A 19,254-nucleotide genomic window follows, 5' to 3' on the forward strand; every position below is an offset into this window, starting at 1 on the left:
TGCAGCCACTTGCAACATGATACCACGCTCATCGCTCGATCAGGCGAGATATATAAGACTGGTGGGCCCATTCAGGACTCCTATGTCTGGTAGGATAACTTTAATTCATCCATCCTGTGTCTGTTGCAGGGAGGTGGAGAGAACAATCAACACAATAATGGTTTTCTTTCATGCCTCTTGAAGGACTCAATATTCTCTGTACTGCATTACATGTGAAAGTGGATTTATTACCCATGAACACACTACCTGTATGCTAATTCTATGTAAAAAGGTAGCTCCAGCCCTCATGATGTTGTCCAACATTTCTGCTATAAAACAGGATACAATTATTTTGGAAACATACCAAATTTGAAAAATAATTGAGAAGTTGCGCAATTACTAATCATGGAGCACAAAAAAGCCTACAGCACCTGGTATTCCCAGGCGGTCTCCCATCCAGGTACTAACTAGGCCCGACACTGCTTAGCTTCCGAGATGAGACAAGATCGGGCGCAATCAGTGTGGTGTGGCCGTAGGCTCTGGGCCTAGTGAGTTTTGTACTTTTAAGCATCTAGTCGGCTAGACCTTGCAGTTTTGAAAGGCAATTGAGAAATGACTCACTTCCTGAACTTGGAGCACAAAAAAGCCTACAGCACCTGGTATTCCCAGGCGGTCTCCCATCCAGGTACTAACGAGGCCCGACACTGCTTAGCTTCCGAGATCAGACGAGATCGGGCGCATTCAGTGTGGTGTGGCCGTAGGCTCTGGGCCTTGTGAGTTTTGTACTTTTAAGCATCTAGTCGGCTAGACCTTGCAGTTTTGAAAGGCAATTGAGAAATGGCTCACTTCCTGAACTTGGAGCACAAAAAAGCCTACAGCACCTGGTATTCCCACGCGGTCTCCCATCCAGGTACTAACGAGGCCCGACACTGCTTAGCTTCCGAGATCAGACGAGATTGGGCGCATTCAGTGTGGTGTGGCCGTAGGCTCTGGGCCTTGTGAGTTTTGTACTTTTAAGCATCTAGTCGGCTAGACCTTGCAGTTTTGAAAGGCAATTGAGAAATGGCTCACTTCCTGAACTTGGAGTACAAAAAAAGCCTACAGCACCTGGTATTCCCAGGCGGTCTCCCATCCAGGTACTAACTAGGCCCGACACTGCTTAGCTTCTGAGATCAGATGAGATCGGGCGCATTTAGTGTGGTGTGGCCGTAGTCTCTGGGCCTAGTGAGTTTTGTACTTTTAAGCATCTAGTCGGCTAGACCTTGCAGTTTTGAAAGGCAATTGAGAAAGGGCTCACTTCCTGAACTTGGAGCACAAAAAAGCCTACAGCACCTGGTATTCCCAGGCGGTCTCCCATCCAGGTACTAACTAGGCCTAACACTGCTTAACTTCCGAGATCAGACGAGATCGGGTGCATTCAGTGTGGTGTGGCCGTAGGCTCTAGGAATGCTAAGAATATTACTCTTATGCATTTGCATTTAGTAAGTTAAGCCATGCAGCCACTTGCAACATGATACCACGCTCATCGCTCGACCAGGCGAGATATATAAGACTGGTGGGCCCATTCAGGACTCCTATGTCTGGTAGGATAACTTTAATTCATCCATCCTGTGTCTGTTGCAGGGAGGTGGAGAGAACAATCAACACAATAATGGTTTTCTTTCATGCCTCTTGAAGGACTCAATATTCTCTGTACTGCATTACATGTGAAAGTCGATTAATTACCCATGAACACACTACCTATATGCTAATTCTATGTAAAAAGGTAGCTCCAGCCCTCATGATGTTGTCCAACATTTCCGCTATAAAAAAGGATACAATTATTTTGGAAACATACCAAATTTGAAAAATAATTGAGAAGTTGCGCAATTACTAATCATGGAGCACAAAAAAGCCTACAGCACCTGGTATTCCCAGGCAGCCTCCCATCCAGGTACTAACTAGGCCCGACCCTGCTTAGCCTCCGAGATCAGACGAAATCGGGCACAATCAGTGTGGTGTGGCCGTAGGCTCTGGGCCTAGTGAGTTTTGTACTTTTAAGCATCTAGTCAGCTAGACCTTGCAGTTTTGAAAGGCAATTGAGAAATGGCTCACTTCCTGAACTTGGAGCACAAAAAAGCCTACAGCACCTGGTATTCCCAGGCGGTCTCCCATCCAGGTACTAACGAGGCCTGACCCTGCTTAGCTTCTGAGATCGGGCGCATTCAGTGTGGTGTGGCCATAGGCTCTGGGCCTTGTGAGTTTTGTACTTTTAAGCATCTAGTCGGCTAGACCTTGCAGTTTTGAAAGGCAATTGAGAAAGGGCTCACTTCCTGAACTTGGAGCACAAAAAAGCCTACAGCACCTGGTATTCCCAGGCGGTCTCCCATCCAGGTACTAACTAGGCCTAACACTGCTTAACTTCCGAGATCAGACGAGAACGGGTGCATTCAGTGTGGTGTGGCCGTAGGCTCTAGGAATGCTAAGAATATTACTCTTATGCATTTGCATTTAGTAAGCTAAGCCATGCAGCCACTTGCAACATGATACCACGCTCATCGCTCGATCAGGCTCGATATATAAGACTGGTGGGCCCATTCAGGACTCCTATGTCTGGTAGGATAACTTTAATTCATCCATCCTGTGTCTGTTGCAGGGAGGTGGAGAGAACAATCAACACAATAATGGTTTTCTTTCATGCCTCTTGAAGGACTCAATATTCTCTGTACTGCATTACATGTGAAAGTCGATTTATTACCCATGAACACACTACCTGTATGCTAATTCTATGTAAAAAGGTAGCTCCAGCCCTCATGATGTTGTCCAACATTTCTGCTATAAAACAGGATACAATTATTTTGGAAACATACCAAATTTGAAAAATAATTGAGAAGTTGCGCAATTACTAATCATGGAGCACAAAAAAGCCTACAGCACCTGGTATTCCCAGGCAGTCTCCCATCCAGGTACTAACTAGGCCCGACATTGCTTAGTTTCCGAGATCAGACAAGATTGGGCGCATTCAGTGTGGTGTGGCCGTAGGCTCTGGTCCTAGTGAGTTTTGTACTTTTAAGCATCTAGTCGGCTAGACGTTGCAGTTTTGAAAGGCAATTGAGAAATGGCTCACTTCCTGAACTTGGAGTACAAAAAAGCCTACAGCACCTGGTATTCCCAGGCGGTCTCCCACCCAGGTACTAACTAGGTCCAACACTGCTTATCTTCCGAGATCAGACGCAGTCAGTGTGGTGTGGCCGTAGGCTCTGGGCCTAGTGAGTTTTGTACTTTTAAGCATCTAGTCAGCTAGACCTTGCAGTTTTGAAAGGCAATTGAGAAATGGCTCACTTCCTGAACTTGGAGCACAAAAAAGCCTACAGCACCTGGTATTCCCAGGCGGTCTCCCATCCAGGTACTAACTAGGCCCGACACTGCTTAGCTTCCGAGATGAGACGAGATCGGGCGCAATCAGTGTGGTGTGGCCGTAGGCTCTGGGCCTAGTGAGTTTTGTACTTTTAAGCATCTAGTCAGCTAGACCTTGCAGTTTTGAAAGGCAATTGAGAAATGGCTCACTTCCTGAACTTGGAGCACAAAAAAGCCTACAGCACCTGGTATTCCCAGGCGGTCTCCCATCCAGGTACTAACTAGGCCTGACACTGCTTAGCTTCCGAGATGAGACGAGATCGGGCGCAATCAGTGTGGTGTGGCCGTAGGCTCTGGGCCTAGTGAGTTTTGTACTTTTAAGCATCTAGTCAGCTAGACCTTGCAGTTTTGAAAGGCAATTGAGAAATGGCTCACTTCCTGAACTTGGAGTACAAAAAAGCCTACAGCACCTGGTATTCCCAGGCGGTCTCCCACCCAGGTACTAACTAGGTCCGACACTGCTTAGCTTCCGAGATCAGACGAGATCGGGCGCAGTCAGTGTGGTGTGGCCGCAGGCTCTGGGCCTAGTGAGTTTTGTACTTTTAAGCATCTAGTCAGCTAGACCTTGCAGTTTTAAAAGGCAATTGAGAAATGGCTCACTTCCTGAAATTGGAGCACAAAAAAGCCTACAGCACCTGGTATTCCCAGGCGGTCTCCCATCCAGGTACTAACAAGGCACAACACTGCTTAGCTTCCGAGATCAGACGAGATCGGGCGCATTCAGTGTGGTGTGGCCGTAGGCTCTGGGCCTTGTGAGTTTTGTACTTTTAAGCATCTAGTCGGCTAGACCTTGCAGTTTTGAAAGGCAATTGAGAAATGGCTCACTTCCTGAACTTGGAGTACAAAAAAAGCCTACAGCACCTGGTATTCCCAGGCGGTCTCCCATCCAGGTACTAACTAGGCCCGACACTGCTTAGCTTCTGAGATCAGGCGCATTCAGTGTGGTGTGGCCGTAGGCTCTGGGCCTAGTGAGTTTTGTACTTTTAAGCATCTAGTCGGCTAGACCTTGCAGTTTTGAAAGGCAATTGAGAAATGGCTCACTTCCTGAACTTGGAGCACAAAAAAGCCTACAGCACCTGGTATTCCCAGGCGGTCTCCCATCCAGGTACTAACTAGGCCCGTCACTGCTTAGCTTCCGAGATTAGACGAGATCGGGCGCAATCAGTGTGGTGTGGCCGTAGGCTCTGGGCCTAGTGAGTTTTGTACTTTTAAGCATCTAGTCAGCTAGACCTTGCAGTTTTGAAAGGCAATTGAGAAATGGCTCACTTCCTGAACTTGGAGCACAAAAAAGCCTACAGCACCTGGTATTCCCAGGCGGTCTCCCATCCAGGTACTAACGAGGCCCGACACTGCTTAGCTTCCGAGATCAGACGAGATCGGGCGCATTCAGTGTGGTGTGGCCGTAGGCTCTGGCCCTTGTGAGTTTTGTACTTTTAAGCATCTAGTCGGCTAGACCTTGCAGTTTTGAAAGGCAATTGAGAAATGGCTCACTTCCTGAACTTGGAGCACAAAAAAGCCTACAGCACCTGGTATTCCCACGCGGTCTCCCATCCAGGTACTAACGAGGCCCGACACTGCTTAGCTTCCGAGATCAGACGAGATCGGGCGCATTCAGTGTGGTGTGGCCGTAGGCTCTGGGCCTTGTGAGTTTTGTACTTTTAAGCATCTAGTCGGCTAGACCTTGCAGTTTTGAAAGGCAATTGAGAAAGGGCTCACTTCCTGAATTTGGAGCACAAAAAAGCCTACAGCACCTGGTATTCCCAGGCGGTCTCCCATCCAGGTACTAACTAGGCCTAACACTGCTTAACTTCCGAGATCAGACGAGATCGGGTGCATTCAGTGTGGTGTGGCCGTAGCCTCTAGGAATGCTAAGAATATTACTCTTATGCATTTGCATTTAGTAAGCTAAGCCATGCAGCCACTTGCAACATGATACCACGCTCATCGCTCGATCAGGCTCGATCAGGCGAGATATATAAGACTGGTGGGCCCATTCAGGACTCCTATGTCTGGTAGGATAACTTTAATTCATCCATCCTGTGTCTGTTGCAGGGAGGTGGAGAGAACAATCAACACAATAATGGTTTTCTTTCATGCCTCTTGAAGGACTCAATATTCTCTGTACTGCATTACATGTGAAAGTCGATTAATTACCCATGAACACACTACCTGTATGCTAATTCTATGTAAAAAGGTAGCTCCAGCCCTCATGATGTTGTCCAACATTTCCGCTATAAAACAGGATACAATTATTTTGGAAACATACCAAATTTGAAAAATAATTGAGAAGTTGCGCAATTACTTATCATGGAGCACAAAAAAGCCTACAGCACCTGGTATTCCCAGGCAGTCTCCCATCCAGGTACTAACTAGGCCCGACCCTGCTTAGCTTCCGAGATCGGGCGCATTCAGTGTGGTGTGGCCGTAGGCTCTGGGCCTAGTGAGTTTTGTACTTTTAAGCATCTAGTCGGCTAGACCTTGCAGTTTTGAAAGGCAATTGAGAAATGGCTCACTTCCTGAACTTGGAGCCCAAAAATGCCTACAGCACCTGGTATTCCCAGGCGGTCTCCAATCCAGGTACTAACTAGGCCCGACACTGCTTAGCTTCCGAGATCAGACGAGATCGGGCGCAATCAGTGTGGTGTGGCCGTAGGCTCTGGGCCTAGTGAGTTTTGTACTTTTAAGCATCTAGTCAGCTAGACCTTGCAGTTTTGAAAGGCAATTGAGAAATGGCTCACTTCCTGAACTTGGAGCACAAAAAAGCCTACAGCACCTGGTATTCCCAGGCGGTCTCCCATCCAGGTACTAACGAGGCCCGACCCTGCTTAGCTTCTGAGATCGGGCGCATTCAGTGTGGTGTGGCCGTAGGCTCTGGACCTAGTGAGTTTTGTACTTTTAAGCATCTAGTCGGCTAGACCTTGCAGTTTTGAAAGGCAATTGAGAAATGGCTCACTTCCTGAACTTGGAGCACAAAAAAAGCCTACAGCACCTGGTATTCCCAGGCGGTCTCCCATCCAGGTACTAACTAGGCCCAACACTGCTTAGCTTCCGAGATCAGACAAGATCGGGCGCAATCAGTGTGGTGTGGCCGTAGGCTCTGGGCCTAGTGAGTTTTGTACTTTTAAGCATCTAGTCAGCTAGACCTTGCAGTTTTGAAAGGCAATTGAGAAATGGCTCACTTCCTGAACTTGGAGCACAAAAAAGCCTACAGCACCTGGTATTCCCACGCAGTCTCCCATCCAGGTAGTAACGAGGCCCGACACTGCTTAGCTTCAGAGATCAGACGAGATCGGGCGCATTCAGTGTGGTGTGGCCATAGGCTCTGGGCCTTGTGAGTTTTGTACTTTTAAGCATCTAGTCGGCTAGACCTTGCATTTTTGAAAGGCAATTGAGAAATGGCTCACTTCCTGAACTTGGAGTACAAAAAAAGCCTACAGCACCTGGTATTCCCAGGCGGTCTCCCATCCAGGTACTAACTAGGCCCAACACTGCTTAGCTTCTGAGATCAGATGAGATCGGGCGCATTTAGTGTGGTGTGGCCGTAGGCTCTGGGCCTAGTGAGTTTTGTACTTTTAAGCATCTAGTCGGCTAGACCTTGCAGTTTTGAAAGGCAATTGAGAAAGGGCTCACTTCCTGAACTTGGAGCACAAAAAAGCCTACAGCACCTGGTATTCCCAGGCGGTCTCCCATCCAGGTACTAACTAGGCCTAACACTGCTTAACTTCCGAGATCAGTCGAGACCGGGTGCATTCAGTGTGGTGTGGCCATAGGCTCTAGGAATGCTAAGAATATTACTCTTATGCATTTGCATTTAGTAAGCTAAGCCATGCAGCCACTTGCAACATGATACCACGCTCATCGCTCGATCAGGCTCGATCAGGCGAGATATATAAGACTGGTGGGCCCATTCAGGACTCCTATGTCTGGTAGGATAACTTTAATTCATCCATCCTGTGTCTGTTGCAGGGAGGTGGAGAGAACAATCAACACAATAATGGTTTTCTTTCATGCCTCTTGAAGGACTCAATATTCTCTGTACTGCATTACATGTGAAAGTCGATTTATTACCCATGAACACACTACCTGTATGCTAATTCTATGTAAAAAGGTAGCTCCAGCCCTCATGATGTTGTCCAACATTTCCGCTATAAAACGGAATACAATTATTTTGGAAACATACCAAATTTGAAAAATAATTGAGAAGTTGCGCAATTACTAATCATGGAGCACAAAAAAGCCTACAGCACCTGGTATTCCCAGGCGGTCTCCCATCCAGGTACTAACTAGGCCCGACACTGCTTAGCTTCTGAGATCAGATGAGATCGGGCGCATTCAGTGTGGTGTGGCCGTAGGCTCTGGGCCTAGTGAGTTTTGTACTTTTAAGCATCTAGTCGGCTAGACCTTGCAGTTTTGAAAGGCAATTGAGAAATGGCTCACTTCCTGAACTTGGAGCACAAAAAAGCCTACAGCACCTGGTATTCCCAGGCGGTCTCCCATCCAGGTACTAACTAGGCCTGACACTGCTTAGCTTCCAAGATCAGACGAGATCGGGCGCAATCAGTGTGGTGTGGCTGTAGGCTCTGGGCCTAGTGAGTTTTGTACTTTTAAGCATCTAGTCAGCTAGACCTTGCAGTTTTGAAAGGCAATTGAGAAATGGCTCACTTCCTGAACTTATAGCACAAAAAAGCCTACAGCACCTGGTATTCCCAGGTGGTCTCCCATCCAGGTACTAACGAGGCCCGACCCTGCTTAGCTTCTGAGATCGGGCGCATTCAGTGTGGTGTGGCTGTAGGCTCTGAGCCTAGTGAGTTTTGTACTTTTAAGCATCTAGTCGGCTAGACCTTGCAGTTTTGAAAGGCAATTGAGAAATGGCTCACTTCCTGAACTTGGAGCACAAAAAAAGCCTACAGCACCTGGTATTCCCAGGCGGTCTCCCATCCAGGTACTAACTAGGCCCGACACTGCTTAGCTTCCGAGATCAGACGAGATCGGGCGCAATCAGTGTGGTGTGGCCGTAGGCTCTGGGTCTAGTGAGTTTTGTACTTTTAAGCATCTAGTCAGCTAGACCTTGCAGTTTTGAAAGGCAATTGAGAAATGGCTCACTTCCTGAACTTGGAGCACAAAAAAGCCTACAGCACCTGGTATTCCCACGCGGTCTCCCATCCAGGTACTAACAAGGCCCGACACTGCTTAGCTTCCGAGATCAGACGAGATCAGGCGCATTCAGTGTGGTGTGGCCGTAGGCTCTGGGCCTTGTGAGTTTTGTACTTTTAAGCATCTAGTCGGCTAGACCTTGCAGTTTTGAAAGGCAATTGAGAAATGGCTCACTTCCTGAACTTGGAGTACAAAAAAAGCCTACAGCACCTGGTATTCCCAGGCGGTCTCCCATCCAGGTACTAACTAGGCCCGACACTGCTTAGCTTCTGAGATCAGATGAGATCGGGCGCATTTAGTGTGGTGTGGCCGTAGGCTCTGGGCATAGTGAGTTTTGTACTTTTAAGCATCTAGTCGGCTAGACCTTGCAGTTTTGAAAGGCAATTGAGAAAGGGCTCACTTCCTGAACTTGGAGCACAAAAAAGCCTACAGCACCTGGTATTCCCAGGCGGTCTCCCATCCAGGTACTAACTAGGCCTAACACTGCTTAACTTCCGAGATCAGACGAGATCGGGTGCATTCAGTGTGGTGTGGCCGTAGGCTCTAGGAATGCTAAGAATATTACTCTTGTGCATTTGCATTTAGTAAGCTAAGCCATGCAGCCACTTGCAACATGATACCACGCTCATCGCTCGATCAGGCTCGATCAGGCGAGATATATAAGACTGGTGGGCCCATTCAGGACTCCTATGTCTGGTAGGATAACTTTAATTCATCCATCCTGTGTCTGTTGCAGGGAGGTGGAGAGAACAATCAACACAATAATGGTTTCTTTCATGCCTCTTGAAGGACTCAATATTCTCTGTACTGCATTACATGTGAAAGTCGATTTATTACCCATGAACACACTACCTGTATGCTAATTCTATGTAAAAAGGTAGCTCCAGCCCTCATGATGTTGTCCAACATTTCTGCTATAAAACAGGATACAATTATTTTGGAAACATACCAAATTTGAAAAATAATTGAGAAGTTGCGCAATTACTAATCATGGAGCACAAAAATGCCTACAGCACCTGGTATTCCCAGGCAGTCTCCCATCCAGGTACTAACTAGGCCCGACATTGCTTAGCTTCCGAGATCAGACGAGATTGGGCGCATTCAGTGTGGTGTGGCCGTAGGCTCTGGTCCTAGTGAGTTTTGTACTTTTAAGCATCTAGTCGGCTAGACGTTGCAGTTTTGAAAGGCAATTGAGAAATGGCTCACTTCCTGAACTTGGAGTACAAAAAAGCCTACAGCACCTGGTATTCCCAGGCGGTCTCCCACCCAGGTACTAACTAGGTCCGACACTGCTTAGCTTCCGAGATCAGACGAGATCGGGCGCAGTCAGTGTGGTGTGGCCATAGGCTCTGGGCCTAGTGAGTTTTGTACTTTTAAGCATCTAGTCAGCTAGACCTTGCAGTTTTGAAAGGCAATTGAGAAATGGCTCACTTCCTGAACTTGGAGCACAAAAAAGCCTACAGCACCTGGTATTCCCAGGCGGTCTCCCATCCAGGTACTAACGAGGCCCGACCCTGCTTAGCTTCAGAGATCAGACGAGATTGGGCGCATTCAGTGTGGTGTGGCCGTAGGCTCTGGTTCTAGTGAGTTTTGTACTTTTGAGCATCTAGTCGGCTAGACGTTGCAGTTTTGAAAGGCAATTGAGAAATGGCTCACTTCCTGAACTTGGAGTACAAAAAAGCCTACAGCACCTGGTATTCCCAGGCGGTCTCCCACCCAGGTACTAACTAGGTCCGACACTGCTTAGCTTCCGAGATCAGACGAGATGGGGCGCAGTCAGTGTGGTGTGGCCGCAGGCTCTGGGCCTTGTGAGTTTTGTACTTTTAAGCATCTAGTCAGCTAGACCTTGCAATTGAGAAATGGCTCACTTCCTGAACTTGGAGCACAAAAAAGCCTACAGCACCTGGTATTCCCAGGCGGTCTCCCATCCAGGTACTAACGAGGCACGACACTGCTTAGCTTCCGAGATCAGATGCATTCAGTGTGGTGTGGCCGTAGGCTCTGGGCCTTGTGAGTTTTGTACTTTTAAGCATCTAGTCGGCTAGACCTTGCAGTTTTGAAAGGCAATTGAGAAATGGCTCACGTCCTGAACTTGGAGTACAAAAAAAGCCTACAGCACCTGGTATTCCCAGGCGGTCTCCCATCCAGGTACTAACTAGGCCCAACACTGCTTAGCTTCTGAGATCAGAGGAGATTGGGCGCATTTAGTGTGGTGTGGCCGTAGTCTCTGGGCCTAGTGAGTTTTGTACTTTTAAGCATCTAGTCGGCTAGACCTTGCAGTTTTGAAAGGCAATTGAGAAAGGGCTCACTTCCTGAACTTGGAGCACAAAAAAGCCTACAGCACCTGGTATTCCCAGGCGGTCTCCCATCCAGGTACTAACTAGGCCTAACACTGCTTAACTTCCGAGATCAGACGAGATCGGGTGCATTCAGTGTGGTGTGGCCGTAGGCTCTAGGAATGCTAAGAATATTACTCTTATGCATTTGCATTTAGTAAGCTAAGCCATGCAGCCACTTGCAACATGATACCACGCTCATCGCTCGATCAGGCTCGATCAGGCGAGATATATAAGACTGGTGGGCCCATTCAGGACTCCTATGTCTGGTAGGATAACTTTAATTCATCCATCCTGTGTCTGTTGCAGGGAGGTGGAGAGAACAATCAACACAATAATGGTTTTCTTTCATGCCTCTTGAAGGACTCAATATTCTCTGTACTGCATTACATGTGAAAGTCGATTAATTACCCATGAACACACTACCTGTATGCTAATTCTATGTAAAAAGGTAGCTCCAGCCCTCATGATGTTGTCCAACATTTCCGCTATAAAACAGGATACAATTATTTTGGAAACATACCAAATTTGAAAAATAATTGAGAAGTTGCACAATTACTAATCATGGAGCACAAAAAAGCCTACAGCACCTGGTATTCCCAGGCAGTCTCCCATCCAGGTACTAACTAGGCCCGACCCTGCTTAGCTTCCGAGATCGGGCGCATTCAGTGTGGTGTGGCCGTAGGCTCTGGGCCTAGTGAGTTTTGTACTTTTAAGCATCTAGTCGGCTAGACCTTGCAGTTTTGAAAGGCAATTGAGAAATGGCTCACTTCCTGAACTTGGAGCCCAAAAATGCCTACAGCACCTGGTATTCCCAGGCGGTCTCCCATCCAGGTACTAACTAGGCCCGACACTGCTTAGCTTCCGAGATCAGACGAGATCGGGCGCAATCAGTGTGGTGTGGCCGTAGGCTCTGGGCCTAGTGAGTTTTGTACTTTTAAGCATCTAGTCAGCTAGACCTTGCAGTTTTGAAAGGCAATTGAGAAATGGCTCACTTCCTGAACTTGGAGCACAAAAAAGCCTACAGCACCTGGTATTCCCAGGCGGTCTCCCATCCAGGTACTAACGAGGCCCGACCCTGCTTAGCTTCTGAGATCGGGCGCATTCAGTGTGGTGTGGCCGTAGGCTCTGGACCTAGTGAGTTTTGTACTTTTAAGCATCTAGTCGGCTAGACCTTGCAGTTTTGAAAGGCAATTGAGAAATGGCTCACTTCCTGAACTTGGAGCACAAAAAAAGCCTACAGCACCTGGTATTCCCAGGCGGTCTCCCATCCAGGTACTAACTAGGCCCAACACTGCTTAGCTTCCGAGATCAGACAAGATCAGGCGCAATCAGTGTGGTGTGGCCGTAGGCTCTGGTCCTAGTGAGTTTTGTACTTTTAAGCATCTAGTCAGCTAGACCTTGCAGTTTTGAAAGGCAATTGAGAAATGGCTCACTTCCTGAACTTGGAGCACAAAAAAGCCTACAGCACCTGGTATTCCAACGCAGTCTCCCATCCAGGTACTAACGAGGCCCGACACTGCTTAGCTTCAGAGATCAGACGAGATCGGGCGCATTCAGTGTGGTGTGGCCATAGGCTCTGGGCCTTGTGAGTTTTGTACTTTTAAGCATCTAGTCGGCTAGACCTTGCATTTTTGAAAGGCAATTGAGAAATGGCTCACTTCCTGAACTTGGAGTACAAAAAAAGCCTACAGCACCTGGTATTCCCAGGCGGTCTCCCATCCAGGTACTAACTAGGCCCGACACTGCTTAGCTTCTGAGATCAGATGAGATCGGGCGCATTTAGTGTGGTGTGGCCGTAGGCTCTGGGCCTAGTGAGTTTTGTACTTTTAAGCATCTAGTCGGCTAGACCTTGCAGTTTTGAAAGGCAATTGAGAAAGGGCTCACTTCCTGAACTTGGAGCACAAAAAAGCCTACAGCAACTGGTATTCCCAGGCGGTCTCCCATCCAGGTACTAACTAGGCCTAACACTGCTTAACTTCCAAGATCAGACGAGAACGGGTGCATTCAGTGTGGTGTGGCCGTAGGCTCTAGGAACGCTAAGAATATTACTCTTATGCATTTGCATTTAGTAAGCTAAGCCATGCAGCCACTTGCAACATGATACCACGCTCATCGCTCGATCAGGCTCGATCAGGCGAGATATATAAGACTGGTGGCCCCATTCAGGACTCCTATGTCTGGTAGGATAACTTTAATTCATCCATCCTGTGTCTGTTGCAGGGAGGTGGAGAGAACAATCAACACAATAATGGTTTTCTTTCATGCCTCTTGAAGGACTCAATATTCTCTGTACTGCATTACATGTGAAAGTCGATTTATTACCCATGAACACACTACCTGTATGCTAATTCTATGTAAAAAGGTAGCTCCAGCCCTCATGATGTTGTCCAACATTTCTGCTATAAAACAGGATACAATTATTTTGGAAACATACCAAATTTGAAAAATAATTGAGAAGTTGCGCAATTACTAATCATGGAGCACAAAAAAGCCTACAGCACCTGGTATTCCCAGGCAGTCTCCCATCCAGGTACTAACTAGGCCCGACATTGCTTAGCTTCCGAGATCAGACGAGATTGGGCGCATTCAGTGTGGTGTGGCCGTAGGCTCTGGTCCTAGTGAGTTTTGTACTTTTAAGCATCTAGTCGGCTAGACGTTGCAGTTTTGAAAGGCAATTGAGAAATGGCTCACTTCCTGAACTTGGAGTACAAAAAAGCCTACAGCACCTGGTATTCCCAGGCGGTCTCCCACCCAGGTACTAACTAGGTCCAACACTGCTTAGCTTCCGAGATCAGACGAGATCAGGCGCAGTCAGTGTGGTGTGGCCGTAGGCTCTGGGCCTAGTGAGTTTTGTACTTTTAAGCATCTAGTCAGCTAGACCTTGCAGTTTTGAAAGGCAATTGAGAAATGGCTCACTTCCTGAACTTGGAGCACAAAAAAGCCTACAGCACCTGGTATTCCCAGGCGGTCTCCCATCCAGGTACTAACTAGGCCCGACACTGCTTAGCTTCCGAGATGAGACGAGATCGGGGCGCAATCAGTGTGGTGTGGCCGTAGGCTCTGGGCCTAGTGAGTTTTGTACTTTTAAGCATCTAGTCGGCTAGACCTTGCAGTTTTGAAAGGCAATTGAGAAATGGCTCACTTCCTGAACTTGGAGCACAAAAAAGCCTACAGCACCTGGTATTCCCACGCGGTCTCCCATCCAGGTACTAACGAGGCCCGACACTGCTTAGTTTCCGAGATCAGACGAGATCGGGCGCATTCAGTGTGGTGTGGCCGTAGGCTCTGGGCCTTGTGAGTTTTGTACTTTTAAGCATCTAGTCGGCTAGACCTTGCAGTTTTGAAAGGCAATTGAGAAAGGGCTCACTTCCTGAACTTGGAGCACAAAAAAGCCTACAGCACCTGGTATTCCCAGGCGGTCTCCCATCCAGGTACTAACTAGGCCTAACACTGCTTAACTTCCGAGATCAGACGAGATCGGGTGCATTCAGTGTGGTGTGGCCGTAGGCTCTAGGAATGCTAAGAATATTACTCTTATGCATTTGCATTTAGTAAGCTAAGCCATGCAGCCACTTGCAACATGATACCACGCTCATCGCTCGATCAGGCTCGATCAGGCGAGATATATAAGACTGGTGGGCCCATTCAGGACTCCTATGTCTGGTAGGATAACTTTAATTCATCCATCCTGTGTCTGTTGCAGGGAGGTGGAGAGAACAATCAACACAATAATGGTTTTCTTTCATGCCTCTTGAAGGACTCAATATTCTCTGTACTGCATTACATGTGAAAGTCGATTAATTACCCATGAACACACTACCTGTATGCTAATTCTATGTAAAAAGGTAGCTCCAGCCCTCATGATGTTGTCCAACATTTCCGCTATAAAACAGGATACAATTATTTTGGAAACATACCAAATTTGAAAAATAATTGAGAAGTTGCGCAATTACTAATCATGGAGCACAAAAAAGCCTACAGCACCTGGTATTCCCAGGCAGTCTCCCATCCAGGTACTAACTAGGCCCGACCCTGCTTAGTTTCCGAGATCGGGCGCATTCAGTGTGGTGTGGCCGTAGGCTCTGGGCCTAGTGAGTTTTGTACTTTTAAGCATCTAGTCGGCTAGACCTTGCAGTTTTGAAAGGCAATTGAGAAATGGCTCACTTCCTGAACTTGGAGCCCAAAAATGCCTACAGAACCTGGTATTCCCAGGCGGTCTCCCATCCAGGTACTAACTAGGCCCGACACTGCTTAGCTTCCGAGATCAGACGAGATCGGGCGCAATCAGTGTGGTGTGGCCGTAGGCTCTGGGCCTAGTGAGTTTTGTACTTTTAAGCATCTAGTCAGCTAGACCTTGCAGTTTTGAAAGGCAATTGAGAAATGGCTCACTTCCTGAACTTGGAGCACAAAAAAGCCTACAGCACCTGGTATTCCCACGCAGTCTCCCATCCAGGTACTAACGAGGCCCGACCCTGCTTAGCTTCAGAGATCAGACGAGATCAGGCGCATTCAGTGTGGTGTGGCCATAGGCTCTGGGCCTTGTGAGTTTTGTACTTTTAAGCATCTAGTCGGCTAGACCTTGCATTTTTGAAAGGCAATTGAGAAATGGCTCACTTCCTGAACTTGGAGTACAAAAAAAGCCTACAGCACCTGGTATTCCCAGGCGGTCTCCCATCCAGGTACTAACTAGGCCCGACACTGCTTAGCTTCTGAGATCAGATGAGATCGGGCGCATTTAGTGTGGTGTGGCCGTAGGCTCTGGGCCTAGTGAGTTTTGTACTTTTAAGCATCTAGTCGGCTAGACCTTGCAGTTTTGAAAGGCAATTGAGAAAGGGCTCACTTCCTGAACTTGGAGCACAAAAAAAGCCTACAGCACCTGGTATTCCCAGGCGGTCTCCCATCCAGGTACTAACTAGGCCTAACACTGCTTAACTTCCGAGATCAGACGAGATCGGGTGCATTCAGTGTGGTGTGGCCGTAGGCTCTAAGAATGCTAAGAATATTACTCTTATGCATTTGCATTTAGTAAGCTAAGCCATGCAGCCACTTGCAACATGATACCACGCTCATCGCTCGATCAGGCTCGATCAGGCGAGATATATAAGACTGGTGGGCCCATTCAGGACTCCTATGTCTGGTAGGATAACTTTAATTCATCCATCCTGTGTCTGTTGCAGGGAGGTGGAGAGAACAATCAACACAATAATGGTTTTCTTTCATGCCTCTTGAAGGACTCAATATTCTCTGTACTGCATTACATGTGAAAGTCGATTTATTACCCATGAACACACTACCTGTATGCTAATTCTATGTAAAAAGGTAGCTCCAGCCCTCATGATGTTGTCCAACATTTCTGCTATAAAACAGGATACAATTATTTTGGAAACATACCAAATTTGAAAAATAATTGAGAAGTTGCGCAATTACTAATCATGGAGCACAAAAAAGCCTACAGCACCTGGTATTCCCAGGCAGTCTCCCATCCAGGTACTAACTAGGCCTGACATTGCTTAGCTTCCGAGATCAGACGAGATTGGGCGCATTCAGTGTGGTGTGGCCGTAGGCTCTGGTCCTAGTGAGTTTTGTACTTTTAAGCATCTAGTCGGCTAGACGTTGCAGTTTTGAAAGGCAATTGAGAAATGGCTCACTTCCTGAACTTGGAGTACAAAAAAGCCTACAGCACCTGGTATTCCCAGGCGGTCTCCCACCCAGGTACTAACTAGGTCCGACACTGCTTAGCTTCCGAGATCAGACGAGATCGGGCGCAGTCAGTGTGGTGTGGCCGTAGGCTCTGGGCCTAGTGAGTTTTGTACTTTTAAGCATCTAGTCAGCTAGACCTTGCAGTTTTGAAAGGCAATTGAGAAATGGCTCACTTCCTGAACTTGGAGCACAAAAAAGCCTACAGCACCTGGTATTCCCAGGAGGTCTCCCATCCAGGTACTAACTAGGCCCGACACTGCTTAGCTTCCGAGATGAGACGAGATCGGGCGCAATCAGTGTGGTGTGGCCGTAGGCTCTGGGCCTAGTGAGTTTTGTACTTTTAAGCATCTAGTCAGCTAGACCTTGCAGTTTTGAAAGGCAATTGAGAAATGGCTCACTTCCTGAACTTGGAGCACAAAAAAGCCTACAGCACCTGGTATTCCCAGGCGGTCTCCCATCCAGGTACTAACTAGGCCCGACACTGCTTAGCTTCCGAGATGAGACGAGATCGGGCGCAATCAGTGTGGTGTGGCCGTAGGCTCTGGGCCTAGTGAGTTTTGTACTTTTAAGCATCTAGTCAGCTAGACCTTGCAGTTTTGAAAGGCAATTGAGAAATGGCTCACTTCCTGAACTTGGAGCACAAAAAAGCCTACAGCACCTGGTATTCCCAGGTGGTCTCCCATCCAGGTACTAACGAGGCCCGACCCTGCTTAGCTTCTGGGATCGGGCGCATTCAGTGTGGTGTGGCCGTAGGCTCTGGGCCTAGTGAGTTTTGTACTTTTAAGCATCTAGTCGGCTAGACCTTGCAGTTTTGAAAGGCAATTGAGAAATGGCTCACTTCCTGAACTTGGAGCACAAAAAAGCCTACAGCACCTGGTATTCCCAGGCGGTCTCCCATCCAGGTACTAACTAGGCCCGACACTGCTTAGCTTCCGAGATTAGACGAGATCGGGCGCAATCAGTGTGGTGTGGCCGTAGGCTCTGGGCCTAGTGAGTTTTGTACTTTTAAGCATCTAGTCAGCTAGACCTTGCAGTTTTGAAAGGCAATTGAGAAATGGCTCACTTCCTGAACTTGGAGCACAAAGAAGCCTACAGCACCTGGTATTCCCAGGCGGTCTCCCATCCAGGTACTAACGAGGCCCGACACTGCTTAGCTTCCAAGATCAGACGAGATCGGGCGCATTCAGTGTGGTGTGGCGGTAGGCTCTGGGCCTTGTGAGTTTTGTACTTTTAAGCATCTAGTCGGCTAGACCTTGCAGTTTTGAAAGGCAATTGAGAAATGGCTCACTTCCTGAACTTGAAGCACAAAAAAGCCTACAGCACCTGGTATTCCCAGGCGGTCTCCCATCCAGGTACTAACTAGGCCCGACACTGCTTAGCTTCTGAGACCAGACGAGATCGGGCGCATTCAGTGTGGTGTGGCCGTAGGCTCTGGGCCTAGTGAGTTTTGTACTTTTAAGCATCTAGTCGGCTAGACCTTGCAGTTTTAAAAGGCAATTGAGAAAGGGCTCACTTCCTGAACTTGGAGCACAAAAAAGCCTACAGCACCTGGTATTCCCAGGTAGTCTCCCATCCAGGTACTAACTAGGCCTAACACTGCTTAACTTCCGAGATCAGACGAGATCGGGTGCATTCAGTGTGGTGTGGCCGTAGGCTCTAGGAATGCTAAGAATATTACTCTTATGCATTTGCATTTAGTAAGCTAAGCCATGCAGCCACTTGCAACATGATACCACGCTCATCGCTCGATCAGGCGAGATATATAAGACTGGTGGGCCCATTCAGGACTCCTATGTCTGGTAGGATAACTTTAATTCATCCATCCTGTGTCTGTTGCAGGGAGGTGGAGAGAACAATCAACACAATAATGGTTTTCTTTCATGCCTCTTGAAGGACTCAATATTCTCTGTACTGCATTACATGTGAAAGTCGATTTATTACCCATGAACACACTACCTGTATGCTAATTCTATGTAAAAAGGTAGCTCCAGCCCTCATGATGTTGTCCAACATTTCTGCTATAAAACAGGATACAATTATTTTGGAAACATACCAAATTTGAAAAATAATTGAGAAGTTGCGCAATTACTAATCATGGAGCACAAAAAAGCCTACAGCACCTGGTATTCCCAGGCAGTCTCCCATCCAGGTACTAACTAGGCCCGACATTGCTTAGCTTCTGAGATCAGACGAGATTGGGCGCATTCAGTGTGTTGTGGCCGTAGGCTCTGGTCCTAGTGAGTTTTGTACTTTTAAGCATCTATTCGGCTAGACGTTGCAGTTTTGAAAGGCAATTGAGAAATGGCTCACTTCCTGAACTTGGAGTACAAAAAAGCCTACAGCACCTGGTATTCCCAGGCGGTCTCCCACCCAGGTACTAACTAGGTCCGACACTGCTTAGCTTCCGAGATCAGACGAGATCGGGCGCAGTCAGTGTGGTGTGGCCGTAGGCTCTGGGCCTAGTGAGTTTTGTACTTTTAAGCATCTAGTCAGCTAGACCTTGCAGTTTTGAAAGGCAATTGAGAAATGGCTCACTTCCTGAACTTGGAGCACAAAAAAGCTTACAGAACCTGGTATTCCCAGGCGGTCTCCCATCCAGGTACTAACTAGGCCCGACACTGCTTAGCTTCCTAGATGAGAAAAGATCGGGCGCAATCAGTGTGGTGTGGCCGTAGGCTCTGGGCCT

General features: G+C 47.7%; 42 non-coding genes and 27 pseudogenes across 42 annotated transcripts; all 69 read right to left on the reverse strand.

The window, feature by feature from the left end:
• Positions 1–398: 398 nt before the first annotated feature.
• LOC138455501 (5S ribosomal RNA) lies at positions 399–517 on the reverse strand (annotated as a pseudogene).
• A 106-nt stretch (positions 518–623) lies between these two features.
• On the reverse strand, positions 624–742 carry LOC138461924 (5S ribosomal RNA). Its single transcript, XR_011264529.1, has one exon. It is a non-coding gene; the product is annotated as a 5S ribosomal RNA (ribosomal RNA).
• Positions 743–848: 106 nt separating this feature from the next.
• On the reverse strand, positions 849–967 carry LOC138454508 (5S ribosomal RNA). Its single transcript, XR_011261181.1, has one exon. It is a non-coding gene; the product is annotated as a 5S ribosomal RNA (ribosomal RNA).
• A 107-nt stretch (positions 968–1,074) lies between these two features.
• Positions 1,075–1,193, reverse strand: LOC138454854 (5S ribosomal RNA). The gene has a single exon (XR_011261511.1). It is a non-coding gene; the product is annotated as a 5S ribosomal RNA (ribosomal RNA).
• Positions 1,194–1,299: 106 nt separating this feature from the next.
• LOC138457824 (5S ribosomal RNA) lies at positions 1,300–1,418 on the reverse strand. The gene has a single exon (XR_011262308.1). It is a non-coding gene; the product is annotated as a 5S ribosomal RNA (ribosomal RNA).
• A 453-nt stretch (positions 1,419–1,871) lies between these two features.
• Positions 1,872–1,990, reverse strand: LOC138456101 (5S ribosomal RNA; annotated as a pseudogene).
• Positions 1,991–2,096: 106 nt separating this feature from the next.
• Positions 2,097–2,205, reverse strand: LOC138459652 (5S ribosomal RNA; annotated as a pseudogene).
• A 106-nt stretch (positions 2,206–2,311) lies between these two features.
• LOC138464271 (5S ribosomal RNA) lies at positions 2,312–2,430 on the reverse strand. The gene has a single exon (XR_011266852.1). It is a non-coding gene; the product is annotated as a 5S ribosomal RNA (ribosomal RNA).
• Positions 2,431–2,883: 453 nt separating this feature from the next.
• On the reverse strand, positions 2,884–3,002 carry LOC138456369 (5S ribosomal RNA; annotated as a pseudogene).
• A 106-nt stretch (positions 3,003–3,108) lies between these two features.
• LOC138458950 (5S ribosomal RNA) lies at positions 3,109–3,217 on the reverse strand (annotated as a pseudogene).
• A 106-nt stretch (positions 3,218–3,323) lies between these two features.
• LOC138454788 (5S ribosomal RNA) lies at positions 3,324–3,442 on the reverse strand. Its single transcript, XR_011261448.1, has one exon. It is a non-coding gene; the product is annotated as a 5S ribosomal RNA (ribosomal RNA).
• A 106-nt stretch (positions 3,443–3,548) lies between these two features.
• Positions 3,549–3,667, reverse strand: LOC138455584 (5S ribosomal RNA; annotated as a pseudogene).
• A 106-nt stretch (positions 3,668–3,773) lies between these two features.
• LOC138465131 (5S ribosomal RNA) lies at positions 3,774–3,892 on the reverse strand. Its single transcript, XR_011267706.1, has one exon. It is a non-coding gene; the product is annotated as a 5S ribosomal RNA (ribosomal RNA).
• A 106-nt stretch (positions 3,893–3,998) lies between these two features.
• On the reverse strand, positions 3,999–4,117 carry LOC138464921 (5S ribosomal RNA). The gene has a single exon (XR_011267498.1). It is a non-coding gene; the product is annotated as a 5S ribosomal RNA (ribosomal RNA).
• A 107-nt stretch (positions 4,118–4,224) lies between these two features.
• On the reverse strand, positions 4,225–4,333 carry LOC138455892 (5S ribosomal RNA; annotated as a pseudogene).
• A 106-nt stretch (positions 4,334–4,439) lies between these two features.
• Positions 4,440–4,558, reverse strand: LOC138454275 (5S ribosomal RNA). The gene has a single exon (XR_011260960.1). It is a non-coding gene; the product is annotated as a 5S ribosomal RNA (ribosomal RNA).
• Positions 4,559–4,664: 106 nt separating this feature from the next.
• LOC138461925 (5S ribosomal RNA) lies at positions 4,665–4,783 on the reverse strand. Its single transcript, XR_011264530.1, has one exon. It is a non-coding gene; the product is annotated as a 5S ribosomal RNA (ribosomal RNA).
• Positions 4,784–4,889: 106 nt separating this feature from the next.
• On the reverse strand, positions 4,890–5,008 carry LOC138462721 (5S ribosomal RNA). The gene has a single exon (XR_011265316.1). It is a non-coding gene; the product is annotated as a 5S ribosomal RNA (ribosomal RNA).
• Positions 5,009–5,114: 106 nt separating this feature from the next.
• On the reverse strand, positions 5,115–5,233 carry LOC138463134 (5S ribosomal RNA). The gene has a single exon (XR_011265720.1). It is a non-coding gene; the product is annotated as a 5S ribosomal RNA (ribosomal RNA).
• A 463-nt stretch (positions 5,234–5,696) lies between these two features.
• LOC138456611 (5S ribosomal RNA) lies at positions 5,697–5,805 on the reverse strand (annotated as a pseudogene).
• A 106-nt stretch (positions 5,806–5,911) lies between these two features.
• LOC138454355 (5S ribosomal RNA) lies at positions 5,912–6,030 on the reverse strand. The gene has a single exon (XR_011261035.1). It is a non-coding gene; the product is annotated as a 5S ribosomal RNA (ribosomal RNA).
• A 106-nt stretch (positions 6,031–6,136) lies between these two features.
• Positions 6,137–6,245, reverse strand: LOC138458307 (5S ribosomal RNA; annotated as a pseudogene).
• A 107-nt stretch (positions 6,246–6,352) lies between these two features.
• On the reverse strand, positions 6,353–6,471 carry LOC138463153 (5S ribosomal RNA). Its single transcript, XR_011265739.1, has one exon. It is a non-coding gene; the product is annotated as a 5S ribosomal RNA (ribosomal RNA).
• Positions 6,472–6,577: 106 nt separating this feature from the next.
• Positions 6,578–6,696, reverse strand: LOC138455969 (5S ribosomal RNA; annotated as a pseudogene).
• A 107-nt stretch (positions 6,697–6,803) lies between these two features.
• On the reverse strand, positions 6,804–6,922 carry LOC138464721 (5S ribosomal RNA). The gene has a single exon (XR_011267299.1). It is a non-coding gene; the product is annotated as a 5S ribosomal RNA (ribosomal RNA).
• A 106-nt stretch (positions 6,923–7,028) lies between these two features.
• Positions 7,029–7,147, reverse strand: LOC138454543 (5S ribosomal RNA). The gene has a single exon (XR_011261215.1). It is a non-coding gene; the product is annotated as a 5S ribosomal RNA (ribosomal RNA).
• A 463-nt stretch (positions 7,148–7,610) lies between these two features.
• LOC138462535 (5S ribosomal RNA) lies at positions 7,611–7,729 on the reverse strand. Its single transcript, XR_011265131.1, has one exon. It is a non-coding gene; the product is annotated as a 5S ribosomal RNA (ribosomal RNA).
• Positions 7,730–7,835: 106 nt separating this feature from the next.
• On the reverse strand, positions 7,836–7,954 carry LOC138454740 (5S ribosomal RNA). Its single transcript, XR_011261403.1, has one exon. It is a non-coding gene; the product is annotated as a 5S ribosomal RNA (ribosomal RNA).
• Positions 7,955–8,060: 106 nt separating this feature from the next.
• Positions 8,061–8,169, reverse strand: LOC138458322 (5S ribosomal RNA; annotated as a pseudogene).
• Positions 8,170–8,276: 107 nt separating this feature from the next.
• On the reverse strand, positions 8,277–8,395 carry LOC138460976 (5S ribosomal RNA). Its single transcript, XR_011263625.1, has one exon. It is a non-coding gene; the product is annotated as a 5S ribosomal RNA (ribosomal RNA).
• Positions 8,396–8,501: 106 nt separating this feature from the next.
• LOC138463464 (5S ribosomal RNA) lies at positions 8,502–8,620 on the reverse strand. The gene has a single exon (XR_011266051.1). It is a non-coding gene; the product is annotated as a 5S ribosomal RNA (ribosomal RNA).
• Positions 8,621–8,727: 107 nt separating this feature from the next.
• On the reverse strand, positions 8,728–8,846 carry LOC138465211 (5S ribosomal RNA). The gene has a single exon (XR_011267786.1). It is a non-coding gene; the product is annotated as a 5S ribosomal RNA (ribosomal RNA).
• Positions 8,847–8,952: 106 nt separating this feature from the next.
• Positions 8,953–9,071, reverse strand: LOC138457836 (5S ribosomal RNA). Its single transcript, XR_011262310.1, has one exon. It is a non-coding gene; the product is annotated as a 5S ribosomal RNA (ribosomal RNA).
• A 462-nt stretch (positions 9,072–9,533) lies between these two features.
• Positions 9,534–9,652, reverse strand: LOC138455380 (5S ribosomal RNA; annotated as a pseudogene).
• A 106-nt stretch (positions 9,653–9,758) lies between these two features.
• LOC138465044 (5S ribosomal RNA) lies at positions 9,759–9,877 on the reverse strand. Its single transcript, XR_011267620.1, has one exon. It is a non-coding gene; the product is annotated as a 5S ribosomal RNA (ribosomal RNA).
• Positions 9,878–9,983: 106 nt separating this feature from the next.
• Positions 9,984–10,102, reverse strand: LOC138455799 (5S ribosomal RNA; annotated as a pseudogene).
• Positions 10,103–10,208: 106 nt separating this feature from the next.
• LOC138455574 (5S ribosomal RNA) lies at positions 10,209–10,327 on the reverse strand (annotated as a pseudogene).
• A 93-nt stretch (positions 10,328–10,420) lies between these two features.
• On the reverse strand, positions 10,421–10,529 carry LOC138459078 (5S ribosomal RNA; annotated as a pseudogene).
• Positions 10,530–10,636: 107 nt separating this feature from the next.
• LOC138456018 (5S ribosomal RNA) lies at positions 10,637–10,755 on the reverse strand (annotated as a pseudogene).
• A 106-nt stretch (positions 10,756–10,861) lies between these two features.
• Positions 10,862–10,980, reverse strand: LOC138457848 (5S ribosomal RNA). Its single transcript, XR_011262312.1, has one exon. It is a non-coding gene; the product is annotated as a 5S ribosomal RNA (ribosomal RNA).
• A 463-nt stretch (positions 10,981–11,443) lies between these two features.
• On the reverse strand, positions 11,444–11,552 carry LOC138456612 (5S ribosomal RNA; annotated as a pseudogene).
• A 106-nt stretch (positions 11,553–11,658) lies between these two features.
• On the reverse strand, positions 11,659–11,777 carry LOC138461721 (5S ribosomal RNA). Its single transcript, XR_011264328.1, has one exon. It is a non-coding gene; the product is annotated as a 5S ribosomal RNA (ribosomal RNA).
• Positions 11,778–11,883: 106 nt separating this feature from the next.
• Positions 11,884–11,992, reverse strand: LOC138458308 (5S ribosomal RNA; annotated as a pseudogene).
• Positions 11,993–12,099: 107 nt separating this feature from the next.
• LOC138465191 (5S ribosomal RNA) lies at positions 12,100–12,218 on the reverse strand. Its single transcript, XR_011267766.1, has one exon. It is a non-coding gene; the product is annotated as a 5S ribosomal RNA (ribosomal RNA).
• A 106-nt stretch (positions 12,219–12,324) lies between these two features.
• On the reverse strand, positions 12,325–12,443 carry LOC138455796 (5S ribosomal RNA; annotated as a pseudogene).
• Positions 12,444–12,550: 107 nt separating this feature from the next.
• LOC138465212 (5S ribosomal RNA) lies at positions 12,551–12,669 on the reverse strand. The gene has a single exon (XR_011267787.1). It is a non-coding gene; the product is annotated as a 5S ribosomal RNA (ribosomal RNA).
• A 106-nt stretch (positions 12,670–12,775) lies between these two features.
• LOC138455668 (5S ribosomal RNA) lies at positions 12,776–12,894 on the reverse strand (annotated as a pseudogene).
• Positions 12,895–13,357: 463 nt separating this feature from the next.
• LOC138455267 (5S ribosomal RNA) lies at positions 13,358–13,476 on the reverse strand. The gene has a single exon (XR_011261906.1). It is a non-coding gene; the product is annotated as a 5S ribosomal RNA (ribosomal RNA).
• A 106-nt stretch (positions 13,477–13,582) lies between these two features.
• Positions 13,583–13,701, reverse strand: LOC138465029 (5S ribosomal RNA). The gene has a single exon (XR_011267604.1). It is a non-coding gene; the product is annotated as a 5S ribosomal RNA (ribosomal RNA).
• A 106-nt stretch (positions 13,702–13,807) lies between these two features.
• Positions 13,808–13,927, reverse strand: LOC138455554 (5S ribosomal RNA; annotated as a pseudogene).
• Positions 13,928–14,033: 106 nt separating this feature from the next.
• Positions 14,034–14,152, reverse strand: LOC138454097 (5S ribosomal RNA). The gene has a single exon (XR_011260790.1). It is a non-coding gene; the product is annotated as a 5S ribosomal RNA (ribosomal RNA).
• A 106-nt stretch (positions 14,153–14,258) lies between these two features.
• On the reverse strand, positions 14,259–14,377 carry LOC138457860 (5S ribosomal RNA). Its single transcript, XR_011262314.1, has one exon. It is a non-coding gene; the product is annotated as a 5S ribosomal RNA (ribosomal RNA).
• Positions 14,378–14,840: 463 nt separating this feature from the next.
• Positions 14,841–14,949, reverse strand: LOC138458572 (5S ribosomal RNA; annotated as a pseudogene).
• A 106-nt stretch (positions 14,950–15,055) lies between these two features.
• On the reverse strand, positions 15,056–15,174 carry LOC138465186 (5S ribosomal RNA). The gene has a single exon (XR_011267761.1). It is a non-coding gene; the product is annotated as a 5S ribosomal RNA (ribosomal RNA).
• Positions 15,175–15,280: 106 nt separating this feature from the next.
• On the reverse strand, positions 15,281–15,399 carry LOC138455689 (5S ribosomal RNA; annotated as a pseudogene).
• Positions 15,400–15,506: 107 nt separating this feature from the next.
• On the reverse strand, positions 15,507–15,625 carry LOC138465213 (5S ribosomal RNA). Its single transcript, XR_011267788.1, has one exon. It is a non-coding gene; the product is annotated as a 5S ribosomal RNA (ribosomal RNA).
• A 107-nt stretch (positions 15,626–15,732) lies between these two features.
• LOC138457872 (5S ribosomal RNA) lies at positions 15,733–15,851 on the reverse strand. Its single transcript, XR_011262316.1, has one exon. It is a non-coding gene; the product is annotated as a 5S ribosomal RNA (ribosomal RNA).
• Positions 15,852–16,314: 463 nt separating this feature from the next.
• Positions 16,315–16,433, reverse strand: LOC138455901 (5S ribosomal RNA; annotated as a pseudogene).
• Positions 16,434–16,539: 106 nt separating this feature from the next.
• On the reverse strand, positions 16,540–16,658 carry LOC138463484 (5S ribosomal RNA). Its single transcript, XR_011266071.1, has one exon. It is a non-coding gene; the product is annotated as a 5S ribosomal RNA (ribosomal RNA).
• Positions 16,659–16,764: 106 nt separating this feature from the next.
• Positions 16,765–16,883, reverse strand: LOC138454593 (5S ribosomal RNA). Its single transcript, XR_011261263.1, has one exon. It is a non-coding gene; the product is annotated as a 5S ribosomal RNA (ribosomal RNA).
• Positions 16,884–16,989: 106 nt separating this feature from the next.
• On the reverse strand, positions 16,990–17,108 carry LOC138454789 (5S ribosomal RNA). The gene has a single exon (XR_011261449.1). It is a non-coding gene; the product is annotated as a 5S ribosomal RNA (ribosomal RNA).
• A 106-nt stretch (positions 17,109–17,214) lies between these two features.
• On the reverse strand, positions 17,215–17,323 carry LOC138459367 (5S ribosomal RNA; annotated as a pseudogene).
• A 106-nt stretch (positions 17,324–17,429) lies between these two features.
• LOC138465064 (5S ribosomal RNA) lies at positions 17,430–17,548 on the reverse strand. Its single transcript, XR_011267640.1, has one exon. It is a non-coding gene; the product is annotated as a 5S ribosomal RNA (ribosomal RNA).
• A 106-nt stretch (positions 17,549–17,654) lies between these two features.
• LOC138455042 (5S ribosomal RNA) lies at positions 17,655–17,773 on the reverse strand. The gene has a single exon (XR_011261688.1). It is a non-coding gene; the product is annotated as a 5S ribosomal RNA (ribosomal RNA).
• Positions 17,774–17,879: 106 nt separating this feature from the next.
• On the reverse strand, positions 17,880–17,998 carry LOC138453907 (5S ribosomal RNA). Its single transcript, XR_011260608.1, has one exon. It is a non-coding gene; the product is annotated as a 5S ribosomal RNA (ribosomal RNA).
• Positions 17,999–18,104: 106 nt separating this feature from the next.
• LOC138462752 (5S ribosomal RNA) lies at positions 18,105–18,223 on the reverse strand. Its single transcript, XR_011265345.1, has one exon. It is a non-coding gene; the product is annotated as a 5S ribosomal RNA (ribosomal RNA).
• A 453-nt stretch (positions 18,224–18,676) lies between these two features.
• LOC138456599 (5S ribosomal RNA) lies at positions 18,677–18,795 on the reverse strand (annotated as a pseudogene).
• Positions 18,796–18,901: 106 nt separating this feature from the next.
• Positions 18,902–19,020, reverse strand: LOC138463486 (5S ribosomal RNA). The gene has a single exon (XR_011266073.1). It is a non-coding gene; the product is annotated as a 5S ribosomal RNA (ribosomal RNA).
• Positions 19,021–19,126: 106 nt separating this feature from the next.
• On the reverse strand, positions 19,127–19,245 carry LOC138459328 (5S ribosomal RNA; annotated as a pseudogene).
• Positions 19,246–19,254: the final 9 nt, after the last annotated feature.

Source organism: Ambystoma mexicanum, chromosome 4p (genome assembly GCF_040938575.1).
Source record: "Ambystoma mexicanum isolate Mex_15411 chromosome 4p, UKY_AmexF1_1, whole genome shotgun sequence".
NCBI lineage: Eukaryota > Metazoa > Chordata > Amphibia > Caudata > Ambystomatidae > Ambystoma > Ambystoma mexicanum.